We start from the raw sequence: 24,012 nt of genomic DNA, 5'->3' as shown, positions 1-24,012 counted from the left end.
ATATAATCTAGAATGTTCAGACCACCATACACATGCAAAACTAGTGAAAGCACAAACAGTAGCAGCAACCCATCTCTCCTCGGGATATTGTAAACATGTAAAACGTTGTTCAGTTTCTAACTCCCAAGTAAGATATATATCAGGAACATATCTACCCTCAAATGGTGGACTATTCAATTTCAATTTAGGAATATGGTCATTATCTCGCACCTGAGGTGGTGGTGCAGGCCTACCATTGCGAATATATACCTGAGGTCGACCTGGTGCTGGTGGTGCTAGTGGCTCCACGTAGTTCTGATTTTGATCAACCTCATCCTCGTAATAGTCCTCCACCTCTGCAGTAGCAGCAGGAGCTATAGAAGCACCAATAGCAGTAGCAGCGGCACCAGAATTTTGTCCTAGCTCAGTAGGAACACGTTGTGCTCGCCCTACTGTATCACGGCGTAGAGCTGGTTGTGGGAGACGATTGAGTAATTCATCAAACTTGGCATCCAACTTGGTGTCAATTGACTTCTCAATGTCATCCATCTTCTCCATTGCCTTTCCTAAGCTGACCATCACGTCTTCCACCTATTGACCCAACATTTGATGAAACTTATCATGAAGCTCCTTGTTCGTCATGTTTACCCAATCAATCTCGTCGGCTTGTGTTCCTGCCATAGTGAGCAGCAATAGAAACAGACAAGACTATGATCCTACAGACTACTGGAATATGGTGGTGGTGGGGTGTCACAAATCCGTCAAGCGAATCTCAAATTCTTACTAGTTCTTACCCAGCAGCAGGTGGTGATCGGCAACCATTGTAGTCAAAACTCTCAAAGATTGGATAGAGTGATTACCAGGGAGAGTCAAACGCACGACGTAGATGTATGTGGAGCTGGGAAGGCTTATAATATGGTAGCTAAAAGGGTCAGCAATAATCAATTCAGAGATGCAAAGTTGAATAAACGCTCAACAACGGTACTGTGTTGGTCCTAGGCTAGACCGTGCTAGAGACGCGAGCCTAGAGCACTAACAAAATCACGGCGCGGCACGTAAACAAGGGAGGAGCACGCTCTGAATTTTTTCCCTTTTTTACTTTTTTCACCTTTTTTTGCACTTTTTCCTCTTTTTTTTGCTCCGCTACAATTTTTTTCGGAAAAGTCTACAAGTGGTCTAAAAACTGCCTAGCCAGAATTTTCCATACTTAATTTTTTTTAAACTGGAACTATTTTTTCCTACTACGGGTAGCACGAAAGTTCGGGAGTCCTACTCTATCACGACTCGGAGTATGGCGTGATCTCGAAACCCAAAACAGAGTAACAAAAATACTGGACTCGAACGAGGACTGGTGGCGGAGATGAATCTGGTGGAACTCGGACTTGTGGCGGAGATGAATCTGGTGGAACTCGGACTGGTGGCGGATATATGTTGCAGGTGGTCTTGGATTGGCATGATGGCGGCGGATATGTGGTGGCGTATATGGACTTGGATTGGCGGTGAATATGTGATGGTGGTATATGGCAGCGGAGATGAAGTTGGTGCGGTGGTGGTATATGGCACCAGCAATGATGATGATGCGGTGGTGATATATGGCAGCGGCGATGTGACAACGTGTGAACAGAACTCGAAATTCTAAAGGACTAGATGCTAAGACCAGCAACTTGACACGATGATGCAACCGCAAATTCAATAAAGCAAATATAGAAAAGTTTATGCAAAGGCTCAAATTGGTTCGGATAGGATGAACTAACCCTAATTTTTTTTGGCTTTTTCGTGGACTATAGGTATGAAAAAATTAGGGTCCACTTGATAGAGGCAAAGGTGTTCGTCTTTTGATGAGATAGTAATTATTGTTTTGGAGGAGTAGACTTTGATCTAAACTACGAAAAACTGTAAAATCTCACCAAGCAACCTGGCTCTGATACCACTTGATAGAGACAAAGGTGTCCCGTCTTTCGATGAGATGGTAATTATCGTTTTGGAGGAGTAGACTTTGACGATCCGATTACGTACATGCGAGGACGTCGCGCCTTAGCAATCGCTAAACCAACTCCGAGAGGTTATTGACCACGCCGGAGCACGATCAACCTGACCACGAGGGTCCGTTTCCTGCGAGCAAACGAAGAACAAGCAAGAAACTGAGATTGCAATTTGGATATTGCGAATATAAGAGGAAAGCTTTATTAATGAAGGTGGGGTTCTGTGACGTCTTGATCTGGTCGTTGAACACAAACGAAGTACGCGAAGTGCAGCTATGGCGAACTTTTAATCTAAACAAAACCCAAAGTCTAAACGGTGCCCTAAGGGCTGTATATATGGAGGAAGAGGGGGGGATTTCGTGGCCCTTGGTGGAGGGGTCTGAAACCAACCCTATCTCTTGTTTCCCCACACATACGGTCTCTAAAAATAGCCTATACTTATGTATTTAAAAAATACATGGGCCTGGCCCAATAATAAGGTGATGCAGCACCTAGAATAGCCTGTGGACGAAAGTTATGAAGTTGCATCTTGTATATTTCGTCCAAGGCTTCATGCACTCATTATGGTGGCTTCAACGTCCTAAAATGATCACTTGTAACTCCGTTCTTGTTCCCCTTGCGCATGCCATCATCACCATGCTTGTTCTTGCTCCAATCTTCATCCTTCTTCAAACTAGGCCCTTCATGTGTAAGCAAAACAAATGTATCCAATTTAGGCAGCATCACATTCTCATGAACATTAGAATCATTACCAAGAAACGAAAGTACCTGGTAATTTAATTGGCGTGTGCGAGCTCTAGTAATTGGTCCAGTATGTATAGCAGCAAGGGTTGTGGGTGTAACAATGGTATTGATGTCCTCATCACGTAAAACGATAGCGCTCGTTGGGAGGCAACCCAACTTGTATCTTTTTGCTTTTTGGTTTTCTTGTTGCTTTCAATAAAATACCCAATTATGCCTCTGTTTAGATGTGTTTTTGTGGTTTAAATTAATGTTTGTGCCAAACAAAGCGTTTGTGATTATTTGGGTGATAGTTGATCTTGTTGAAAAACAAAAACTTCTGAACTCAGAAAAATAATTTTCGTAAATCACAGAAACGTACTTTTGCTCTGAATTTTTTATACAAGATTTATATACAAATTACCAACATTGTCCTAATTTTCAGAATTTTTGGAGTTACGGAAGTATACTAAGTTCCCTGATTACTAAAGACTGTTTTGTTTTTGACAAATTCTGTTTTCGTTGTGTTATGTGCTTGTTTTAATGATTCTATGGTTTCCTTTGAAGAGTTTTTTCCATGGAAAAGTTAAAATACAATATATATATATATATATATATATAATACAATAACAAAATATGAATGGGTTTTCAAAAGTACTTAAAGTAGTGATTTGCTTTCTTATACTAACGGATCTCACGAAGGTTTTGTTGAGTTTTGTGTGATTGAAGTTTTCAAGTTTTGGGTGAGATCGCGATGGATGAAGGAATAAGGATTAGCAAAAGGCTAATCTTTGGGATGCCCGAGGCACCCTAAGATAATATTCAAGAAGTATCAAGCAACTAAGCTTGGGGATGCCCCCGAGTGGCATCCCATCTTTCTTCTAACAACCATCGGTATTTTACTTGAAACTATACTTTTATTCGTCACATATTATGAGTTTTGCTTGGAGCGTCTTGTATGATATGAGTCTTTGCATGTTTTTCTTTGTGTTTTAAGTCATCTATCCTTGCTGGACACACCCAGTTGAGGGTTATGCTATGACTTGTTAGAATTGCTCTCTATGTTTCACTTAAATCTTTATGAGCTATGGAATCGCTCTAGTGCTTCACTTATATATTTTTGAGCATGGTGTGATTAACTATTTTTGAAGAAATGCTCTCATGCTTCACTTAGATTTATTTGAGAGTTAGTAAAAATTTTAAGAAGTTCTCTCTTTCTTCACTTAAATTATTTTGAGAGAAGAAAAAAATTTATGCTCATGCTCTTCACTTAGATTTGTTTGAGCTATCAAAAGAAACATATGAAATTAGTCCCAAAGTGATAGATATTCAAGAGGGATATAATAAAAACTTCCATGAAGATCATTGGACAAAATAAACTTGATTCCTTGTAATAATTTTGCGATATGATGATAGTGATATGTGAGTCATGTTGATGAGTAATTATGCTTTAGTAAGAATATTGGTGCTAAGATTTGTGATTCCTATGCAAGCACGAAAGTCAATAGTTATGCAATGAAACTACATCCTACTTGTGGTGCATTATTAGGTGTTAGTTATGCTTAATGCTTGCTTATGAGATTTTATGTTTCCTGGTTGGATGCTTCCCAATCTTTTGATAGCCTTCATTTGCACTAAGTATGATCACTACTTGTGCATCCAAAATCCTTTAAACCAGTTTTTGCCACATGAGTCCACTATACCTACCTATATGCGGTATTCTTTTGCCGTTCTAAGCAAATTTGTATGTGCCATCTCTAATTTTCACAATAAATTTCTCTTTTGTGTGCTTGTACTGCTCATGAAATGGTAGGGGGTGGCTGATATATTTCCATGCTAGACGTGTTATTCTCAAGATGAGTGTTTATTATGGATGAGAGTGCGGCAAAGGTATTATGGATGCACAGTCCCAAAATGGAAAATGAATTTACTTTATGTTGTCAAATAATAAATTCCTTGGAAAGTGTTGGTATGGAAGGCACCCGTGGATACGGTTAGCCATGGAAAGTGAAAGTATGGTAGAAAAAGGAATAAACTTTATTTTTTGTTTGGGAACCGCCTATGATATGTCTAGCATGGAAAGTATTGGAAACTACTAGATCATTTTCGTTGACAGGAAAAGCATGCCACCCAAAATATTTTATCTCAATATTTTTTTACTCTGAGCTCTGGCACCTCTACAAATCCCTACTTCCCTCTGCGAAGGGCCTTTTTATTTACTTAAAGCAATTTTTATTTTTACTTGAGTCTCCATCTTCTCTTATAAAGCACCAACTAAGGGGCACTATGATCATACTTGAGCATTGGGTGTAGCTAATATGTGAGTGTGTTTCATGAATGGATCAATGATTGAGCATAATGGGCTAGGGATAACTTGCTTTAGTGTTGATATTTCGAAAGACATGGTTGCTTGTTGATAAGCTTGAGTATTAAAGTCTTCATGTCAAAACTAGACTATTGCTTTGAACCATATAAAAGTCCAAATGTCCATGCTACAAAGAAAGGAATATGTGATGAACATGTTAGGCAGCATTCCACATCAAAAATTCTATTTTTATCATTTACTTACTCGGGGACGAGCAGGAATTAAGCTTGGAGATGCTGATACGTCTCCAACATATCTATAATTTTTTATTGTTCCATGCTCTTATATTATCATTCTTGGATGTTTTACAATCATTTTACAGCAACTTTATATCATTTTTTGGGACTAACCTATTGACATAGTGCCAAGTGCCAGTTGATGTTTTCTGCTATTTTTTACATCGCAGGAAATTAATATCAAACGGAGTCCAAACACAATGAAACTTTTTTGTGGATATTTTTCTAGACTAGAAGACACGTGTTGGGCCAAGAAAGTACCTGAGGGGAGCTCCGAGGGGAGCACAACCCACTAGGGCACACCTGGGGGACCAGGCGCGCCCAGGTGGGTTGTGCCCACCTCGTCCGCCTCCCGCACCGCCTCTTTGCTCTATAAATACCCCAATATTCCAGAAACCCTAGGGGAGTCGACGAAAATCAATTCCAGCCATCGCAAGTTCCAGAACCACCAGATCCAATCTAGACACCATCACGGAGGGGTTCATGATCCCCATTCGTGCCTCTCCGATGGTGCATGAGTTCATTGTATACCTACAGGTCCGTAGTTAGTAGCTAGATGGCTTCCTCTCTCTCTCTCTCTTGATTCTCCATACAACAGTCTCTTGGAGATCTATTTGATGTAACTCTTTTTTTGTGGTGCGTTTGTTGGGATCCGATGAACTTTGAGTTTATGATCAGATCTATGTTTTTATCCATGAAAGTTATTTGAGTCTTTTGATCTCTTATATGCATGATTACTTATAGCCTTGTATTTATTCTTCGAATCTTTGGTTTAGTTAGTGTAGGATCGAAAGTATGTCTAGAGGGGGGGTTATTAGACTACTTGACCAAATAAAAATCTATCCTTTTACCAATTTTAGTTCTTGGCAGATTTTAGCAACTTTGCACAAGTCAAGCAATCTTAACACAATTCAAGCAAGCATGCAAAGAGAATATGCGCAGCGGAAAGTAAAGCATGCAACTTGCAAGAATGTAAAGGGAAGGGTTTGGAGAGTGCAAACGCAATAGGAGACATGGATGTTTTTGTCGTGGTTCCGATAGGTGGTGCTATCGTACATCCACGTTGATGGAGACTTCAACCCACGAAGGGTAACGGCTGCGCGAGTCCATGGAGGTCTCCACCCACGAAGGGTCCACGAAGAAGCAACCTTGTCTATCCCACCATCGCCGTCGCCCACGAAGGACTTGCCTCACTAGGGGTAGATCTTCACGAAGTAGGCGATCTCCTTTCCATTACAAACTCCTTGGTTCAACTCCACAATCTTGTCGGAGGCTCCCAAGTGACACCTAGCCAATCTAGGATACACCACTCTCCAAGATGTAACAAATGGTGTGTTGATGATGAACTCCTTGCTCTTGTGCTTCAAATGATAGTCTCCCCAACACTCAAGTCTCTCTCACAGGATTTGGATTTAGTGGAAAGAAGATTTGAGTGGAAAGCAACTTGGGAAGGCTAGAGATCAAGATTCATATGGTAGGAATGGAATATCTTCGTCTCAACACAAGTGTAGGTGGATCTCTCTCAGAAAATGTATGTTGGAAGTGTAGGCATGTTCTGATAGCTCTCTCCACGAATGAAGAGTGGGTGGAGGGGTATATATAGCCTCAACACAAAATCTAACCATTACACACAACTTACCAATCTCGGTGGGACCGAATTGAGAAACTCGGTCAGACCGATTTAGCAAATCATGTGACCGTTAGGATTTTCGGTGGGACCGACATGCAAATCAATAGGACCGATATGGTTAGGGTTAGGGCATAACGTAATCTCGGTGAGACCGATTACACAAACTCGGTGAGACCGATTTTGGTAATGGACACACAGAGGGTTGGTCAGGCAAACTCGGTGGGACTGATTCGCTCATCTCGGTAAGACCGAAACGTTACGAAAAGGAAACAGAGAGTTTGCATTGTAATCTCGGTGGGACCGATCGCTCATCTCGGTTTGACCGAAACATTACGAATGGAAACAAAGAGATTACAACCCAATCTCGGTGAGACCGAGATCCCTATCGGTGAGACCGATTTGCCTAGGGTTTGTGGCAGTGGCTATGACATCTAAACTCGGTGGCGCCGGATAGGAAGAATCGGTGGGGCCGAGTTTGACTTTTGGTTTGGGTCATATGTGGATATGAGAAAGTAGTTGAGGGCTTTGGAGCATATCACTAAGCATTTTGAGCAAGAAAGTCATTAAGCAACACCTCATCCCTCCTTGATAGTATTGGCTTTTCCTATAGTCTCAATGTGATCTTGGATCACTAAAATAGAAAATGTAGAGTATTGTGCTTTGAGCTTGAGCCAATCCTTTTGTCCTTAGCATTTTGAGGGATCCACTTTTCTCATCCATGCCATGCCAATCATTTAGCTTTCCTGAAATATTTATCTTGAAGTAGCATTAGCTCAATGAGATATTTGTTGTTAGGAATTACCAAAACCACCCAGGGATAGTTGCACTTTCAGTCTCCCCCTTTTTGGTAATTGATGACAACGTATAGATCAAAGCTTCGACAAATGATAATAAGATTGAAAAACATTTTCGCTTTGAGAAGTATGTGAAAAGTAAGAGCTCCCCCTAAATTTGTGCATTATTTAAAATTTGCTTTGGACTGCAAATGCACAAAGAGTTAGAATCATGGGTTACTCTTGCATGTCACATACATCTTGGTGGAGCGCTCAAAATGATAATAATTAAATACATGCACTCATCACCAAGCAAAGTGAATGATCATGTAGGGATATAAAAGGATAATGTCATCCAACAAGCATTAAGGTAGCATGTGATCAAACACATGATCATCCAAGTATCTCACAAAAGACATAGAGTATTAAGCAAACAAGCAAATAACGAAGTTCAACCACCAAAAAGACAAGAGAGAACAAAAGCAACACTCTCTCTCGAAGCCTATGATCTATACATTTTCTCCCCCTTTGGCAACAAGATACAAAAAAGTTCATAAAATGCATAGTGCTAAACGACTCTCACGCTTGGTCTTCATGGGATGGGGTAGATATGGCTCCTTGGACGAAGACTTCTGTTGATGTAGCTGGAGCTGGTGGAGAGGGTGCTAGATCTGGATGCACTGAAGCTGTAGCTGGTGCAGATGATGTAGCTCTAGTGTCTGGAACAGGCACTACAGCAGATCTCTGTCCTCTGGGCACTCTAGCAAAAGCATCAGTAGTTGAGTTGCCCTTCTTCTCCTCCGCATCCTCCTGAAGTTGCTCAACTGCAATCTGGATCTCAGTCACTTTAACATCAAGAGCATAGAACTTCTGCTCTATGATTCTCTCCAAGTTCTCCTGGTTTTGAGTCAGGGTGGCCAAGCCCTTCTCAATCCTCAGAGTGGAGGCAATCAAGTAGCCAAGTTATCTTGCTTGCTCTTCAGGAAAATCTGAGATGCCTCTTCAGCAGTTGGCATCTTAGCAGCCTTCTCAGCCCTTGCCTTCTCCTTATTCTCTTGTGCTTGCACAGAAGATGGTTCATTCTCATACATCACAACAGTGTTGTCCTCAAAATCAGGCTAGATGGGCAAGTGTTCCTTGTCCAAGAGATATGTGCCAGTGCCCATCTTGGAGTTTATAACCTCCTGAATCTGTGGGGCATACCCACAACTCCTCTTTTGATCAGCAGCAGTCCTTTTGATTGTTTCCACAATCAGGCTCATGACTTTGAACTTCTGAGGCACATCAAATATATGAAGCAGGTTAATTGCATGGCCTCTGATCATCTTGTGATCACCTGACTTGGGCAGCAAAGTATGCCTTAAAATCCAGTTGATACTGGGCAGTCCTGACAACAGATAGTGTACAGATCCAAACTTGTGTGTCTCAAGTGTAGCATCTGGGATCTCTCTGTACATGTGAGCCATGGAGTTGTGATCTTTCTTCTTCTTGGCATAGACATCCAAGTCATCCTCATTTTCCTTTGGACCATTGATCAATTCAAACCATTCCTCAAATGTTGACTGGTACCTGGTACCCTCAAACATCCATACTATCCTCCCATCTGGGTAGAAATGAGCTGTGGAGTAGAACTGCATAATGAGCTCATCATTCCACTTTGTGAGCTTCTGCCCAACAAAGTCTACTACTCCACAAGACTTGAAACTGTCATAAACTCCAGGATAGTGCTCTTCATTCTTCCTGATATACTCCCAGTCAACCCATCTCATATCACAAACTATGGGCTTCTTGTCAAGCAATACTATCTCATAGAAATCCTGCTGTTCCTTAGTATGGAACCTGTAGTCCACAGCAGTCCTTCTCCTGACAGCATAGGGGTCAGTCAGTCTCCACTGTCTCAGGCCTGCATCCTTCCTGAGCTTCATGTCTTCTGCAACTGGGTGAGCATCAGTATGATCTGGGATCTTGGCCTTCAGCTTTCTCAAGAAAAGTGAGTCTTCATCTTCTTCTTTAGCAGCTTCAGGCACTGGGGCCTTGCTCTTCTCTGCAGCTGGAATACTCCTGGTGTTCCTCTTGGGTGCAGACTTGGGTTTTGGAGCAGCAGCTTTGGAAGCATCTTTGGGCTTAGATGGAGCAGCCCCTAACCTTATAGCATCTCCCATCAGCGTTTGAGCTTTAGGTGCTGGTGCAGCAACCTGTTCCTCTTCATCTTCAGAGTCTCTCCTCATAGAGGGCTTGCCAAGTACCTTGGCAGTAGTGGTTCTGACTATCTTCTTCTTCTTTTCTTGGCCAGTAGCTTCATCTTCAAACTCAATGGTGAACTTCATGGTTTCACTAGTGGCAACCTTCCTAGGTTTGGAAGTTGGAATTCTCCTTGCAGGTGCCTTCTTCTGCATTCCTGGCTTGGTGGTAGCAGCTGTGCCATATTCCTTCTTCAGCACTTTCTTCTTTGAGGTGGCCTCATCCTCAGCAGCCACATAGTCCTCATCCTCAGAATCTGAGGTCTTCTTCTTTCTGGCCCTGGTGGCTGCTTTGGCAAGTTGCTGGGTGTGCTCCTGCTGCCATCATCATAGCTACTAGAGGGACTAGTGCCCTCACTCATCTGAACTTGCTACTCAGACTTAATCTAACTGTCACTCTGATCTAACATGATGCAAACTCTGACACAGACCCTGTGAATAGATATAGATGAGGTAGAGTGGATGAGCATCACCAACTATAGAGGTTTTTGCAAAAGATTGAGTCAGAAACTTAGTTTTAGTTTTTCACAGAAAGCATTTCAGAGCTATCGACTTGTAAACTCGGTGATACCGAAGCAGCTTTTGGAACCTAAACCAGTGAACTCGGTCAGACCGAGTCACAGTTTGGTGGCACCGAGACTGCTAGGGTTTCACAAAGTCCTGAACTCGGTCACACCGATTTGCAATTCTCGGTTAGACCGAGAATCACGTGTGCACTGGCCTGAGCCAAATCGGTGGGACCGATTTGTACAACTCGGTCGGTCCGAGATGAGTTCGACGGAAACCTAACCCTAAATTTTCAATCCAAAACTAATCTATGGAGTGTTTTTGCTGGATAGGAAGATCTCAATCGTGGCAAGATACATGGCAATGCAATGTGCTAGGAATCGGAGTGAGGAATAGCACAAAGTTTCAAATACATACCCTAGTTCGGCCATGGATTTGCTACGGCGGCAACGGCGGAGTTGAATCCCGTTGACGGCGGCGGAGACCAGCGGCGGGAGGTCGCTGGCGATGAGGAGGACGATCCAGAGACCCGAGGAGGCAGAGTAGGCAGTGTGCGGGCAAAGAGGTTCGGAAAAATTTCCAAATTCTGGCTCGGGGGTATATATAGCCTGACCCTGTCGGTGTGACCGAGTGGAACAACTCCATGTGACCGAAAAGTTCACATCGGTTGCACTGAGATTGAAATCAACTTAGTGATCTTGGTGTGACAGAAATGGATGGATCGGTCAGACCGAAATGCACAAAGAGGTTTTGGAAGTTTAAGTCTATGACAAATCGGGGACTCCGAGTGCTCCTCACACAGAGTGGTTCGAATCTGACTTGATCAAACTTTGTGATGTAGCATGAATAGAGTTTGAGACAAGAAAAGCATAGATAGCTAAAGAAGGTTCTTAGGCATTCTTGTCCATCCACTTGGCAAAAGAAAAGAAACCAAGCAGTCAAAACTACTAGTGTATGTCCTCGAATGAGTAAAATATGCAATCAACATGCTCACACAATAAAATGACAAATGAAATATGTGGCAAAGCATGCACAACCATTCTAGCATCTATCAAGCAATTGGCGAGACTAGGTCATCTATATATGAGTATATTGACTTAGGAGTCAAATGAGAACATTTGATCATAGGACATACTCATCGTTTAAGCATAAGTGGGGTTACCACTTTTACATAAAGCATTGTTGTGTTCACACCATTAGAGTTTCTTTGACTCAATTCTTGGAGTAAAGCTCCCCCTAGATGTGAGATCCCTCCTAAGAGGGATGAACTAACCTTGGGTTTTGTTGATGATGACTTCATGTAGGTGTTGAAGATGTGGATGCTCAATGTTGATGTAGATCATTTCGAGCAATCCTTTGGAGTGAGTTGCACTTTCAATACCTACATGGGTTAGTCCCACAAGGAACAAACAAGGATATCCATAGACATAGAGTGATGCACACACAAGATGATGTCGATGAAAGCATTAGGTTACCTTGTCCCTTATCTTACCAACAAGAGGGTTTGTGACTCCTTGAACTAGTGCAAGATGTGGAAGTTGATTGCACTTGTCCTTGCCAAAATGATATGAGTGAAGTACGTTGGCGGAGTCACCCTCAAGAACTCTCTAGTTCTTCTTCTTCGGGATCCACATCATCTTGATGGGAATCCTTGGAGTTGTAGTTGTACTCGATGAAGTAGAACTTGACGTAGTCTTGGGAACCCACTTGACCAAGGCCTTAGGAGCTTCTTCAAATGCATCAATCTCCTCTTGAAGCTTGTCCTTGCCTTTTTGCTTGTTGTCTTGTGGTGGAAGATCATCTTGAGCTTGTGTCCCTTTGAAGGAAGTAGGATCATACTTCTCTTGTTAGGAACAAACTTCGTCTTGGGGTATTGATCTTCTTACCACTCAACTCCATTGGCATTGAACTTTCGTTCAAAACCAACACCTTGGTTCTTCCGGTGCCTTCCTTGCTTGCGTACAATTTCCTCGAATTCCTTACTCCCGGCAAGGCTCTTGTAAACACCTTTCTTTATAATTCCCTTCAATAAGCTCAAGTGTAACTTGGCTAAGAGAATCATTAGTGGAATCAAGAGAACTACCAGAAGCAACAACATTGGATTTAGCATGATTATTGTTACTACTAGAGGAAGAATCTTTCAAGTGGATAAGAGTAAACGCTTGGCAATGTAATAAGAACTTTTCTTGCGAAGATCATCATTGATTGCCTTTAAGAACTCATGCTCTTGCTCAAGATTGAGCTTTTCAAAGCGTAACTTCTCATGGGTCCTTAAAAGTTCTCGTGATCTTCTAAGATAGTTTCATGAGCTAACTTAAGAGTGTTTAGTTCTTTAGTTAGGTGCTCAATCTTCTCCTTATCATTATCATTCATTTGATCTTGATTAGCATGATTAATTGACGTTTCATCATAGTATTCATCACTAGAGTTATCAACAAGTAAATCATCATCACCTAACAAGTCATATTCATCACTATTGAAATCAACATACTCGGGGTGTGATACCTTTGGACCTTTAGCCATGAAGCATCTTCCAAGTCCTTCATTTAGTGAATCAAATATGTCGTAGGAGTTGGTAGACACAAGTGCTAGACCGGCAACACCTTCATCTTGAGTATACTCGGAGTCGGAGTGATAGCTTCTCTCGGAGTCGGAGCCGGATACCCATTCAACAACATGAGCTTGATGTCTTCGTTTTGTGTAGCTCCTTGATGACTTGTCCTTCCTTTCTGAATCCTTGCTTCTCCGGGATGTTCTTCGTTCATAACGATCATATCTACTCCTTCTCTCTCTTGCTGGTGATTCTTCTCTTCTACTTCTTATTTTTGGAGAATCTTCTCTTCTTCTGTAGGTTACGGTACACTCATTGGAATAGTGTCCGGGTCTTCCACAATTGTAGCAATTACGCTCACGACTAGTAGATCTTTTGTCATTGTATGACCTTGACTTGGAACTTCTCTCCTTGCTTCTACTCTTGTAGAACTTGTTGAAGTTCTTCAACATTAGGCTCAATTCTTCATTGAATGTTTGTTTCTCACTTGATGATGTGGGAGCTTCACATGAGGCTTTGTAAGCACCACTTGACTTGTTGTGGAGCTCCTCCTTATCCTTGAGTGACATCTCATGAGCAACAATTCTTCCAACGACTTCTGTTGGCTTGAGATCTTTGTAATTGGGCATCATTTGGATCAATGTGCACACGGTATCATATTTTCCATCCAAAGCTCTTAGGATATTCTTGATGATGAATTTGTCGGTCATCTCTTCACTTCCTAAGCCGGCAATCTCATTTGTGAGAAGAGAAAGCCTAGAGTACATTTCAGCGACACCTTCACCATCCTTCATTTTGAACTTGTCAAGCTGACTTTGAAGCACATCCAACTTGGATTCCTTGACGGAGTCGGTACCTTCATACATATCAATCAAAGTATCCCAAATTTCCTTTGCATTCTCAAGACGACTGATTTTATTGAATTCTTTGGGGCACAATCCGTTGAAGAGGATATCACAAGCTTGAGCGTTGTATTGCAGCATCTTTAACTCTTTCGCGGTAGCTTCACGGTTTGGTTTTCTCCCATCAAAGAATTCACCTTGCAAGCCAATACACACAATAGCCCAAACAGTGGGGTTATGTCCAAGAATATGCATTTTCATCTTGTGCTTCCAACTAGCAAAATTAGTACCATCAAAGTAAGGACCTCTACGGTGGTAATTTCCCTCGCTAGACGCCATACTCTCCTAGGTTGTGAAACCAAGGCTATGACCACCAAAAGCTATGGAGATCAAAGAAAATGGAGACCAAAGCTCTGATACCACTTGTTGGATCGAAAGTATGTCTAGAGGGGGGGTGATTAGACTACTTGACCAAATAAAAATCTATCCTTTTCCCAATTTTAGTTCTTGGCAGATTTTAGCAACTTTGCACAAGTCAAGCAATCTTAACAAAATTCAAGCAAGCATGCAAAGAGTATATGAGCAGCGAAAAGTAAAGCATGCAACTTGCAAGAATGTAAAGGGAAGGGTTTGGAGAGTGCAAACACAATAGGAGACATGGATGTTTTTGTCGTGGTTCTGATAGGTGGTGCTATCGTACACCCACGTTGATGGAGACTTCAACCCACGAAGGTAATGGCTACGCGAGTCCATGGAGGGCTCCACCCACGAAGGGTCCACGAAGAAGCAACCTTGTCTGTCCCACCATGGTCGTCGCCCACGAAGGACTTGCCTCAGTAGGGGTAGATGTCGGTGTCAAAACCGGCGGATCTCGGGTAGGGGATCCCGAACTGTGCGTCTAGGCGGATGGTAACAGGAGACAAGGGACACGATGTTTTTACCCAGGTTCGGTCCCTCTCGATGGAGGTAAAACCCTACTCCTGCTTGATTGATATTGATGATATGGGTAGTACAAGAGTGGATCTACCACGAGATCAAGGGGGCTAAACCCTAGAAGCTAGCCTATGGTATGGTTGTTGTAATGGTTGTTCGTCCTACGGACTAAAACCCTACGGTTTATATAGACACCGGAGAGGGCTAGGGTTACACAGAGTCGGTTACAATGGTAGGAGATGTACATATCCGTATTGCCAAGCTTGCCTTCCACGCCAAGGAAAGTCCCATCCAGACACGGGAGGAAGTCTTCAATCTTGTATCTTCATAGTCTTGGAGTCCGGCCGATGATGATAGTCCTGCCATCCGGACACCCCTTAGTCCAAGACTCCCTCAGTAGCCCCTGAACCAGGCTTCAATGACGATGAGTCCGGCACGCATATTGTTCGGCATTGCGAGGCGGGTTTCTCCTCTGAATAATTCATAGAAGATTGTGAACACCAGGATAGTGTCCAGCTCTGCAAAATAAACTCCACATTCCACCGTAGAGAGAATAATATGTACACAAGTTCAATCTGCTGACGTATTTTGTGGCATGACGTCACACCATCACCAGGCCTTTACTTGAATCGTTTTTTATTATACCACCTCAGCGCATTTAGCGAAGAGTTTCCTTGGCACGTCTTGTCGAAGCAGAGATCGTGTTCCCCTCATTCCGGGATTCCCATCAATACAGACGTGGATAACCCAATCGTGCCCGTTGCCACGCCCCCTCTATCTGAGGCGAGTCCCGAACGGTCACGGGGACGGCTCTTGGTATTCTCCCCCTTTATAATGGGACCAAGGCTCATTTCTTTTCTTCAATCCTCAATCGAATCTACTCCTCGCCCCGAGTTCCAACACCCAGAGCCCCAGATTCGAGTGCTTCGGACCTTCAACAATGTCCGGCTCCGACCTACAGGGCAGGTGGATGCCCTCCTCCGTCACGGAAGAGGACGTGCTAAAGCTGCGAGAGGCCAAGTACCTGACTTACGAGATTTCGCATAGGTTGCCTGCCAAAGGCAAGTCGTTCCCACCCCCGAGCCCGGCGAGTATGTCGTGTTTGTGTCCCACCTCCGTCGGGGCTTAGGCTTCCCGACGGATCCTTTTGTGAGAGGGCTCATGTTTTACTACGGGTTGGAACTCCACGACTTGGCTCCGGAGTCCATCCTCCATATTTCTTCATTCATTGTCGTCTGCGAAGCCTTCCTCCGCATTACCCCTCACTTCGGCTTATGGCTCAAGACCTTCAACGTGGAGCCGAAGATGATCGAGGGGCGTCAAGCAGAGTGCGGCGGGGCGGTTGTAAGCAGAAGGGCCGATGCTCCATGGCCCGAGGGCTCTTTCCAGGAGGAGCTCGGCTTGTGGCAGCAGGAGTGGTTCTACATAACCGCTCCCAGGGGCAGCAGGCAGAAGCCGCCGCCCATCTTCCGCTCGGGCCCTCCACCACGGCTGATGTCATGGGTCAACCAAGGGCTCAACTGGGGGCCGTCAAAGGACGTACCCCTATTGCAGGGCCGGATTCGAGACCTCCAGGAGAGGGAGATCAATCTGGTCGTGGTGATGCAGGTTATGCTGATTCGGCGTCTCCTGCCCTGCAAGCGTCGCCCCCTCCGTCTGTGGGAGTTCAATCCCGAGGGGCCGCGAGCTCTCCAACACTTCATGGGCACAACACCCGTGGAGATGTATAAATTGTTCTTCGGGTCACAAGAGATGTGTCCGGAATTGACCGAGGATTCCGGCCTAAGCTGCAATCGCCTGGATACTCAGGTAAGTGGCCCCACGTCTGAACACACCGTTTGCTTACGCCTTCTTGAATTTGCCTCTTAATCCATCGTCTCTTGAATCGGACTGGATAGCGCAAGCGAAACTGATACGGTGTTCGGCCCCCCTCCCGGAGACCGTGCTGGATCCCGTGCTGGTCAGGATGCTGAAGGTTGCGCCTTCAGAGGATGGCGAAGGGGCGAACAGGGACACCACCGCCTCTACCAAGGAGGCTTTGGAGGAAGGGGGGATCGAGAATCCTTCCTTCCAAGGGGAGAAGAGGACCGCCTCCGAAAACCCGGAGGCCAAGGCCTTGAAGCGGGGGAAGAGATCTTCACCAAAGGGTCCTGCGTCCGGGGAGGCCCCGGCCACACTATCTCCCCTAAGGAATCAGCCCTCCAGCGAGCCGTAAGTAGAAAAAGGGGGGTTCTGTAATAAGAGACATCCCTATGTTTGCTTCTGAGGATAACCGAAGTTTTTACCTTGTAGTTTGGATCTCCGTCCTTCTCAGATGAGCTCATCTTTGGGGGACCTTCGTCCGGAGATGGTGGAGAGCGAGACGCCTCCATCCGCTGCACCATCAGGTGGGGCGGACGAACCTGAGGTGTCATCACGGAGGGTATCCCCGAGTCCGGCGGGGCCGAAGAGTTCGGCACCGGATGGTGTGCGGCTGGGGGAACTGAAGGATCTGCTTGAGAGGGCGTCTATCTCAGAAGATCACCGTACGTTGATGAGTATGGTGATTGGAAGAATTTCGTCCGCCGAAGGCGGGTTGCCTGATGCCGTCAGAAGCTTGCTGGCGGGGTTTGAGGTACGTAAAAATGGCGTACCTTTTGACAGTTTTGCACATAAAGTGCGCCCTGTATAGATAGTAGCCCCTGGGACTCGGTAGGTTGTCGAGAGCGACAGCGTGCCGAGGACCAAAATCGCAGGTATTGATTTTCGCCTTTCCCATGCAGGTGGCGGATAGTCCGGTGGCCAGCCGGACTGATGGAGTTGCCGAACTAAAGCGGCAACTTGACGTTGCGGATGCGGACATCGCACTAGTCAATAAGCGACTTGACGAGTCACAAGGTATGTTTTTCTCTGTGGTCACCTAGTAAGGGAGCCAAAACCCACTCCTTACAATATGTGTGCTTAATGCAGATGGTGCCGCTGATGTGGAGAGCCTACGGGCAGAACTTGCTCGAACCAAGGAGCAGGCCAGAAGGAGTGATGCGGCTGCCTCGAGGGCGGCCGAAGAGTTAGAAGCCGAAAAGGCTGCTCACTGCCGAATTAGGGAGCAGATGGCCGAAATGGCCGTGAAGTTGAAAGATATTACCGACTGCTATGAGGTTCTTGAAAAAGAACGCCGAGCGGAGCAAGAAGGCCTGAAGAAGGCCACCGCCGAAGCCAAGGATGCCCGTTCTGCAATGAGGGTTATAAAGGAGGAGCTGCGCCAGGCCGGAGATATTGTGGCTGGCAAGCCCTTTCTGCTGCGCAGGAGGTTTACTGATCCGAAGTACGCTCAGCTTGGCCAGCTGTGGGGTCCGGAGGATCCTTATATGGACTTAGCGGCGAGTGCGGCAGATGCTGTTGTGCACTTCCGAAGTCAAAAGGATCACGAGACGGAAGAGCTTTTTTGGTCTCAATTCCATAGTCCGGAGCGTTCACTTCTGTTGACCGATCGGTTGGCTGATAGGGCTGAGCTGAATAGATTGTCCGGACTTGCCATGACGGATATAGTGGCTCATGTCTGTCCGGATAAGCCCAAGCCGAAGAGTTATTTTGGCTTATTGCAGCAATTCCTTGGGGCGGTGCCGCATATCAAGGCGATGAAGCGGTCGGCCTGCATAGAGGGTGCACGGATGGCCCTCGCCCGTGTGAAGACATACTGGACGGAGATGGATGCCACCGCTGTTGCGATCCATGGTTCGGACGAGAGCCGGTTACCCGCCGAGCACTATTTTGGGGAAGTTCTGCGTGGTGCTCGTGTAATAGAGTCGCAGTGCTCAAAAATGTAATGTTCAAATGAACTTTATGATTTATAAAACGATGTTTGTAATATAAGCGCCTTTTGTACTTGTGCGTTCAAGTATTGAAATATCTCCTGTGCGGCCGTTAATGTATACTTGTGTATAACCTGAAAGATGGCAGTCTTCGGCTTCAGCCCCCACGCACATAGTGCGGGGGTGTTTGCGAAATAGCGCATTTTCACACTTAATCCAACGTCTTGGTCCTGTTAAGGAGGTGGTAGCGTAGCAAACGAGGCAACCGGACTATAATGCTTTATCACTTTCACTTAGCCATAGGAGTTCGAAGGTGGGGCTACGATATAGCCCCTAGGGGCACCGCGCTCTCCGTATTTGGGGCGCGTGTGTGCCTGACCGGGAAGCGGTCCTTCGTCAAAGCGGAGGAATTCTAAACATTCCAGAGGTCGATCGAGTGGTTGACCAGTCTCTCGCTACATCATGACAGTCAGTTTTCGGCTTTCTCTACTGAGGTGCTCACCCGGCCGAACCGGGGCACAATCGCAGTAGTTCTCCTGGTGCCGCGTTAGCCGATGATACGGAACGTAAGGCAGCAAAACACAGGAGCCGGGCAAACCCAACATTTGACCAAAGACATGATTCGGAGCTGGTGCATATAAGGCCTAACTCGAGACGCCGAACACTCCCTGAGGTGTTCGGTCTTTATGATGACGGGCAGATCAATGCCCTAAGCCCCTAGTGTCCAGGTACACGCAAGGTCCTCTGACGCGGCCGATGCCAAAACGTCAGCCTCCTCTCTGGTTATGATGAGAAACCAGGGGATGTATAGCAACAAGAGACAGTAAAAAAGGTTTACGCAGGGTCTTAATCTGAAAAGAATCCTTGCAACGGGTCCCTACTGCACGTCTGCGCCTGTGTCTCCGTTGTGCTGTATCCTGGACGGGTGTAACACGCTGTTCATCTGTAAAAGAGAGGAACTTAGTTTGAAAAGTAATCGTGTCAAAAAATGTATTTAAAACAAAGCATGAATAAATGAATAAAGTTGAGATTTTATTGGCTCCTTATTGCTCATACGCACAGCCCCTTGGGGTGTGCGGCTAGGGAGCCCCTAGCTTATTTATGCCGGACTCGTCTAGCCGTGTCCGGGGTCTTTAACGACCTTTTAGTGAGATGATGCCGCGTGGACCGGGCATTTTAAGTGTAAGAGACGCGTGGTGAGGTATTGCGTTAAAGCGAACAAAAGCTTCGCGCCCCAATAGTGCTTGATGGCTACTTTTGAATGGGGCGACATGAAAGATTAGCTTTTCGCGTCGGAAGTTGTCGGGTGACCCGAACACAACTTCTAGTAGTAAGGAGCCTGTGCACTTGGCGTAAGGGCCTGGTGTCACTCCTTTAAAGGAAGTGCGGCTATGTCGAATTTTAGTAAGGTCTATCCCCATCTTGCGGACTGTGTCCGGATATAGCAGGTTTAAATCGCTGCCGCCATCCATTAGGACTTGTGTAAATTGTAATCCGTCGATTATAGGATCCAATATTAGAGCAGTCCATCCTGCGTTTCGAATACTTCTGGAATAGTCCAGGTGGTCGAAAGTGATTGGTTTTGACATCCAATCTCGAGGTTCCGCTGGGGTGGACCGTGCGACACCTACTTTGGCGGGTGCCGCACTGTTGTTCTGTATTATCACATGAAGTGAGTTTACTGTTTTGACTTCTTGTGGGAAAGTCTTTTGTTTTCCGGCGCTCTGCTGGTGGGGTTCGTCATCATCATCGCTTGGCGCGTCGAGCCCCTTGTGTTCGGCGTTGAGTCGGCCGGACTGTTTGAAGACCCAACAATCTCGGTGGGTGTGGTTTGCAGGCCTTCCGGAGGTACTGTGGATTTGACATATCCGATCCAAAATTTTGTTTAAGTTGGATAGCTCGTCACTGTTGTCCTTAAGAGGCAGTGTTTTGTTGTTCGGCCGCGAGCTTTTGAATCCGGCGTTGACCGCCGTGTTCTTTTGGCTTTTTTCTTTATTTCGGCGCTGGTCCTTTCTGCGCCGTGATTTTCCGTTTCCATCTCTGATCTCGGATGTACTCGGGTCGCTGGTGCTGCATCTTGCTAGCCAGCTGTCTTCCCCCGCGCAAAAGCGGGTCATGAGGCTTGTTAGCGCGGCCATTGTTCTCGGCTTCTCTTGGCCGAGGTGTCTGGCGAGCCATTCGTCTCGGACATTATGTTTAAAAGCTGCTAAGGCTTCGGCGTCCGGACAGTCGACTATTTGGTTCTTTTTGGTAAGGAACCTGTTCCAGAATTTGCGCGCTGACTCTCCGGGCTGTTGAGTTATGTGACTTAAATCGTCTGCATCCGGAGGGCGGACATAAGTCCCTTGAAAATTTGTTCTAAACGCGTCCTCGAGCTCTTCCCAACTTCCAATAGTATTTTCTGGGAGGCTTTTGAGCCAATGCCGAGCTGGCCCTTTGAGCTTGAGGGGTAGATATTTTATGGCGTGGAGATCATCTCCTCTAGCCATGTGTATGTGCAGGATGTAATCCTCAATCCAGACTCCGGGGTCTGTTGTTCCGTCGTATGCCTCTATGTTTACGGGCTTGAATCCCGCTGGAAATTCATGATCCAGCACCTCGTCGGTGAAACATAGTGGGTGTGCGGCACCCCTATATTTAGGCGTGCCGTTATCTTCGAACATGCGGCGTGTTGTGTTGCTTCCTGGGGCCCTCTTTTTTGGCCCATAGATGGACCTGACCGGACCATCCATTTTGCGAGGATATTTATATGTGTCATGTGCTGGCTTATGTGCGGCGCCGCTTGCCGCTCCTGGCCTATCATCTGGTCGTCTATCCGGCCAGGCAGCCTCTTTACTTTTTGCCTGTGGGGGCTCTATGGCCTCCTCGTCGAATTCTGGCAGTAGCTTGTGCTTCGGGTAGCTCTTTGTTTGGTGGCCATTGCCATATTTGTCCGCGGTCTTGAGTACTTTGCTCCACCTCATTCTGAGTATGTCTTCCGCTGTTTCGAGCTTCCGTTTTTCCTTCTTCAAACTTCTTGCGGTGGCGACAAGCTTTTTTTTGGAGGTTCTTGCGCTCCGGTGGTGTGTCCGGCGTGGGATCGTCCGGACTGTTGTTTTCGCCGAGGATGAACTGGTCATCCGGTTCGTCCTGTTCTGATGGCTTCTTGGTTGCATGCTCGTCGCCCATTGGTTTGCCCTGCTCTATGGCTGGGTCATTATGGGTGTTGTTCTTATCGAGGCGGGACTTGGGGCGGCGCTTGCGTCACCGTTTTGGTTGTTTTTCGGATGAATTGTCCTTCACCATGTCCCGTTGTTCCTCGTTATCGCTCCCCTTTGGAGTGTCCACCATATATACATCATGAGTTGAGGTGGCCTTCCAGTGCCCCGTAGGCGCTGGTTCTTGATCGTCTCCGGTGTCATCGTCCATACCGTCGATGTCTTCGGAGTTGTAGTCTTGCATGTCAGTTAGATCGTTGACAGTGGCTATAAAGTGGGTGGTGGGTGGGCTTTGAATTTCTTCGTCGTCCGCATCCCAACCATCCTGACCGCAGTCCGACCAGGGCTCTCCTGATAACGAGAGATGCTTTAGCGAATTCAGGATGTCGCCAAAGGGTGAGTGCTGAAAGATGTCCGCGGCGGTGAACTCCATGATCGGCGCCCCATCGGATTCGATTGGAAGGGGCGCCGGAGGTTCGGAGTCCGACAAGGAGTCCGGCACCTCGGAGTCACGGGCTTTATAAGGGACAAGGTCGGTATTCGGCTCCATCACCGTGGGAGTTGCAGCTCCCGAAGCGGTGTCCAGCCACCTGTCCTCGATCTGCGCGATCGGCTCCGAATTATGGGTCAGAGCGGACTCGTGTGCGGCCTCCAGGGTACTGTCCAGCGGCAGAGCTAAATCATGCCCATCGTGACAGTGCGGCACGCTCGGCTGCGGCTCGAATCCATCGAAGATCAAGTCTCCGTGGATGTCAGTCGTGAAGTTTAGGCTTCCAAATCTAACCTGATGGCCAGGGGCGTAGCTTTTGATCTGCTCCAGATGGCCAAGTGAATTGGCCCGCAGTGCAAAGCCGCCGAACACGAAGATCTGTCCGGGGAGAAAATTCTCACCCTGGATGGCGTAGTTGTTGATTGAAAAAGCCATCAAGCCTATCGGTGACGACATAGAGGAACTGTCAATGAAAGCACCAATGTCGGTGTCAAAACCGGCGGATCTCGGGTAGGGGGTCCCGAACTGTGCGTCTAGGCGGATGGTAACAGGAGACAAGGGACACGATTTTTTTACCCAGGTTTGGGCCCTCTCGATGGAGGTAAAACCCTACTCCTGCTTGATTGATATTGATGATATGGGTAGTACAAGAGTGGATCTACCACAAGATCAAGGGGGCTAAACCCTAGAAGCTAGCCTATGGTATGATTGTTGTAATGGTTGTTTGTCCTACGGACTAAAACCCTCCGGTTTATATAGACACAGGAGAGGGCTAGGGTTACACAGAGTCGGTTACAATGGTAGGAGATCTACATATCCGTATCGCCAAGCTTGCCTTCCACGCCAAGTAAAGTCCCATCCGGACGCGGGACGAAGTCTTCAATCTTGTATCTTCATAGTCTTGGAGTCCGGCCGATGATGATAGTCCGGCTATCCGGACACCCCCTAGTCCAGGACTCCCTCAGTAAATCTTCATGAAGTAGGCGATCTCCTTGCCCTTAGAAACTCCTTGGTTCAACTCCACAATCTTGTCGGAGGCTCCCAAGTGACACCTAGCCAATCTAGGAGACACCACTCTCCAAGAAGTAACAAATGGTGTGTTGATGATGAACTCCTTGCTCTTGTGCTTCAAATGATAGTCTCCCCAACACTCAACTCTCTCTCATAGGATTTGGATTTGGTGGAAAGAAGATTTGAGTGGAAAGCAACTTGGGAAGGCTAGAGATCAAGATTCATATGGTAGGAATGGAATATCTTGGTCTCAACACAACTGTAGGTGGTTCTCTCTTAGAAAATGTATGTTTGAAGTGTAGGCATGTTCTGATGGCTCTCTCCACGAATGAAGACTGGGTGGAGGGGTATATATAGCCTCCACACAAAATCTAACCGTTACACACAACTTACCAATCTCGGTGGGACCGAATTGAGAAACTCGGTTGGACCAATTTAGCAAATTATGTGACCGTTAGGATTTTTGGTGGGACCGACATGCAACTCGGTAGGACCGATATGGTTAGGGTTAGGGCATAACGTAATCTCGGTGAGACCGATTACACAAACTCGGTGAGACCGATTTTGCTAATGGACACACAAAGGGTTGGTCAGGCAAACTCGGTGGGACTGATTCGCTCAACTCGGTAAGACCGAAACGTTACAAAAAGGAAACAGAGAGTTTGCATTGTAATCTAGGTGGGACCGATCGCTCATCTCGGTTTGACCAAAACGTTATGAATGGAAACAGAGAGATTACAACCCAATCTCGGTGAGACCGAGATC

Source organism: Triticum aestivum, chromosome 5B (genome assembly GCF_018294505.1).
Source record: "Triticum aestivum cultivar Chinese Spring chromosome 5B, IWGSC CS RefSeq v2.1, whole genome shotgun sequence".
NCBI lineage: Eukaryota > Viridiplantae > Streptophyta > Magnoliopsida > Poales > Poaceae > Triticum > Triticum aestivum.
The sequence above is the reverse complement of the archived record's forward strand: the minus strand, read 5'-3'. Positions refer to the sequence as shown.